Genomic DNA, 4,509 nt, shown 5'->3' with positions numbered 1-4,509 from the left:
GTTTGAACACCCCCACAGCGGTCACCACTGGTCCAGAAAAAATCCATTAAGTACATAAAAGTTTGTTTATTGTCTAAGAGGATCTCCAGCAATTGTTTTGTTTATTTTTTGGGTGTATTTTTTTTTTTTCAATTTTAACTTAACACACCCACAGTGCTCAAAGCATAATTACAAGGAAATTTAGTGTGTTTTTGGTTTAGATAATTTGCTCAGAATTTTACATTTCAACATTTACTGGAGTTACACTTACATTATGGTTACATTTCTTCTTCTTCTTCTTCTTCTTCTTCTTCTTCTTCTTCTTCTTCTTCTTCTTCTTCTTCTTCTTCTTCTTCTTCTTCTTTTCTTCTTCTTCTTTTCTTCTTCTTCTTCTTATTGTTATGCATATTTTATTGGAGATTCTTTCAACAAAGAGGATTGAAATTGGACAGAATTTTGAATAAATGTTTCCATCAGCTATGTTCATAGATATACCTGTTTCATCCAAAGGACATTTTTAATGTTATAAAATAGCACATCTACTGAATATGCACACATGCAGTTATGAGCACAGAGGAACACATACAAAACAGACACATGTTCTAAAAGGCAGCCTTTCCTGTAAATTGATACTCACTTATAAAAAATGACTTAAGGAATATTGTTCCCTTGTACAGATGTTTGTTACTAAGCCTGAAGGTCAACCTCCTAGTACCTTAAACTCTTTAATAAATATTTCATATTAAACATTTGCAAGATAAAGTATTGCAATTAGACTTCAGCACACAATCACTAGCAAAAAAAGGAAAAAAAAAGTGTTTATCTTTCTCATGTTTGAGTCTGCAAAATGACTTTTAATAAAATTATTGGGAAGAGTTTCAGGAGCTTCAATGGGTATTGCATTAAATCCTAAAAGATATCATTGTTTTGGTACCATTGCTACTTCTTCTGTTATCAGTTTTGCTGAAAACATAAAACTAGAAGAATGGTGACCAGCATAATATGAATTTCAGGATCTGTCTCTGTGAGTCTTAAAATTAATCATCTAGCTTTCTAAGGGGTAGAGAGTCCCAAAGATCCAGTAACTAAGAAAGATACTGAGAATGAAATCAAAGTTGAAAATAAAGTCATTAAAATGAAAGGAAAAATGAGAGGCACAAGGCATCTTCAGATAAAGAGAAATTACATACACAACGAGGATCTTATCTGACTTAAGCAGATGATAAATAGAAATCTGTTGCTTCACTATGTGCAGATATATATTTCAGTCTTGCATTAGTGACAAATACACAGTGCAAAAAGGGGAGCAGGTAGAACAGCAGAAAAAAAATCAGAATTAAGCAGGATTTTCAGTCATGTTTTTACACTAAAACAGTTGAAATGTTGCTGACCATAACTCTGTGCATAGCTATATGGATATATGTTGCATTTCCTTTTGTGGCATCACATTACAAATGTGGATAACCACATTTTAAAAAGTAGAACCACTCTGAGTTGGACACCAGACAGAAATCTAGATGCTATGTGTAAGAAAGTCAAGTTTAAGCAGAAATATTCAGGGCTACTGATGAATGGAACACAGACAGTGGATGAAGTCTCATAGCTTCTTTCACCCTTAAACAGGGACACAAGAAGAACACAGGGCTCTCTGGATCCCTGGGCATATCACACATATAACTAATACCCCTGAGGTTTTTGATTTTTATTTTTTTCTGTATGGCACCCCAACATTTTAGAGGAAGTAATATTTGTATTATTTACAAAAATAGATCTGAACTAGTCACTAACTTGTGTGGAAGAGCCCCATTTTCCAATGTTTTATTTTGGAACTTCTCTGCACAGACTTTAGAGGACCCTTACTGCTGGAAGCACTTTGCATCAAGCCATTATTTTCAAAGTAACTGAGTATTAGCCTGAATCTAATTTCCAGACTGGTAAACAGTCAAAACTGGGCTTTCACATCCTGAGAAATGACTTGGAATTTCAGACTCTGAGCACAACTCAAGAAATGTAGTCTGAGACCAGTTCCAACACAGAAATTACATTAATTTCTTAATGTGTAAAAAAAAAAAAAGGCTTAAAGTAAATTGGAAGGCTCTTTTGCAACAATACAATTCTATTGATTTTTGTGATATGATAAGTGAAAATTGGGGAGATGGGGGTGCATGAATTTGCAGTACTTAACTTTCTCCATGAAAAAGAAGGAATATTTGGGCAGACATGGGGAATTTGCTTGCTATTATAAAATATGTAAGTTATTCAAAGTACAGATTGTTACAGACCTCTCTGAGCCCTTTATTTTCATCAGAGATTTGCAGGAACTCATTTACTTCAAGTCTAAAGCAGCAGGTAGATTTTCCAGAGCAGAAGTAATTTTCTGTGCTCTGCAAGGCCTTCCAAAAACAGAACATTGTCCTTCTGCTTATATTAGATACTATTTATTCTCTTTCAGAAAGTGCTGTTTAATCTGTAAATAAGAAATGCAGCAAACATGTTAAAGATATAATTAACTGTTGTGTTATGCATTAATATCACCAAGAATTCATCCTTCCTCACGAATAGAGTTAGCAAATCTTCTGATCTTCCCTGTTTCTATAAAGTATTAAACATCAGAGTTATGTTGAGTTTCACAAAGGAAACAAAAAATACAAGAATGGGATGGAAATTATAGCTTATATCCGTTTAAACCTAATGAGTCACTTGCCATCAATAGATAAAGTGGCTCTGATATTTTGGGGGTGAACAGGCTGTTATTAATCCTACCCATTGCTTTTAATGCGTGATAGAGCACTAATGGGCAGTCAGTAAACAGAAACAATTAAGTAAATTTGCTGGAAAATGTTTTGGAAGGTAACACCCTCCTCCACTTGACTATAATAGCCTTTTCACCATGATCAATTAAACACTATTAATAAAACAAGATACTCGGCCAGAAATATATTTTTAACCTTGCTCCCTGAATTAAATAATTCTGGAGTCACCATCCCCCTTCTTTCACATTCAGACACTACCAGATGTAAAGACTGGGATTTGTTTAGCCAGAGTGAACAAGAATCTAAGAATATAGGACATATTTCCAAGGGTATTTGGAAACTGGAGTAAAAAGAAGACAGAAATACTGTATGGTGGTTCAAAGGAGAACAATGGAAAACAGAAAGAAATTCAACAAGGAAAAAATGAAAGCCCTACTGCTTGAACAATTTCAAGTAAGGTTCAACAAAGCATTAAGGATTGGCCAGTAGAAATGAAACCAACCCAGTAGGTCTCTGAAAGTTGTTACAGACCTGGAATAAAGGATTTCTTACCTGTTTGCTTTTCTTGTCCCTCCTTCACTAACATATTCTCTCCACTTTTCCTTCTTTCCTTGATCAGTCTTTGTTCCTGATGTTGTAGGCACTGTTGTTTCTTAACATTCACTGCATTCAAAATTCAGATCATATTGAAAAGGATCTTGTTTTCATTTCACTGGCTTTGAAAATTTGTTCCTCAGCTTGTCTCTGCTCTAAAGGAAGAAATTTGAGTGGAGAGGTTTGAAGTAAGCTAGTTGTCCCTGACACAAGGACACACCAGACTAATAATATTTCAATGTGGAAAACATTAGGGTTAGAAGAGTGTCACTGGGGTTCTGTTCAAGAAATGAAGTAAAATTTCAAAAATTAGCTATATATACTAGGGAATAATATCAGAGAACACCTTATCATGGGAATATGTTCTGCCTTGTTCAATAGCAATACCATGGGCAAAGATGGGATCTTTACCTGTTTACAAACTGTGAGAACAGTACACTGATGAATATTCATTGACAGAAGGAAAGTTTGGCACTGAAGCCCTGTAGTGGTTTGTATAAATTTCCTGAAACAGCTCCCTGCCAGGACTTGTGCAGTCGCCTTTGGACCTGATAAGGACCAATTGGTGTCTGATTTTTAATATTGACACATTGATACACCAATGAGAAAATTCACGCGTCTTTGTGAAACATATATATAGACAAAAAAGATCCTGGGAACTCTTCTTTTCCTTGTGGCCTCAGCACAGGTAAGAGCCTGGCCTGCCCCTCCATGAGGCTGGGCCGGGACATATATCTGTATCATAAAATAACTCTTGCCCACAGCCTGGAAGAGATCATATGAGCATCTTCAGGCCCAGTTATTAACTCTCTCAATGCCCAGAATAAGATTTTGCAGATACTTTGTTTTCTCTCCTGAGTGAAAGAGGAGGACCAAGGAGATGATACTCGGAGAAAGAGCATGAAAGTACCGAGGCCAGAATAAAGGAAGAGTCAGGTTCCAGATGAGGGAAAAATGAGAGTCATGGATGGAAATTTTCCTTTTTAATTTGTGGAGAAGAAGCTCTCGTTTCCCTATAACTCAGAAAGTCATTTTGGTGTGGATGAGATATCTCAATTGTAGACATGAGAAGAGCCATTTTTGATAAAGTAAGTAGATGCTGAAATGACTCTGATCCCATAGGTTTGAATAAAGAGAAGAAGACTCCTGCTGGGCCCCAGGGAAGAGAAGAAGAAAGATCTCT

General features: G+C 35.8%; 1 long non-coding RNA gene across 1 annotated transcript; it reads right to left on the bottom strand.

Moving 5' to 3' along the window:
- Positions 1-2,198: 2,198 nt before the first annotated feature.
- LOC306814230 lies at positions 2,199-3,998 on the bottom strand. The gene is made up of 3 exons (XR_013777121.1): positions 3,738-3,998; positions 3,285-3,481; positions 2,199-2,446 (listed from the first exon to the last, which is right to left on the bottom strand). It is a non-coding gene; the product is annotated as an uncharacterized lncRNA (long non-coding RNA).
- Between the last annotated feature and the right edge of the window lie 511 nt (positions 3,999-4,509).

This window comes from Erithacus rubecula (genome assembly GCF_903797595.1).
Source record: "Erithacus rubecula genome assembly, chromosome: Z".
Lineage (NCBI taxonomy): Eukaryota > Metazoa > Chordata > Aves > Passeriformes > Muscicapidae > Erithacus > Erithacus rubecula.
The sequence above is the reverse complement of the archived record's forward strand: the minus strand, read 5'-3'. Positions and strand labels throughout refer to the sequence as shown.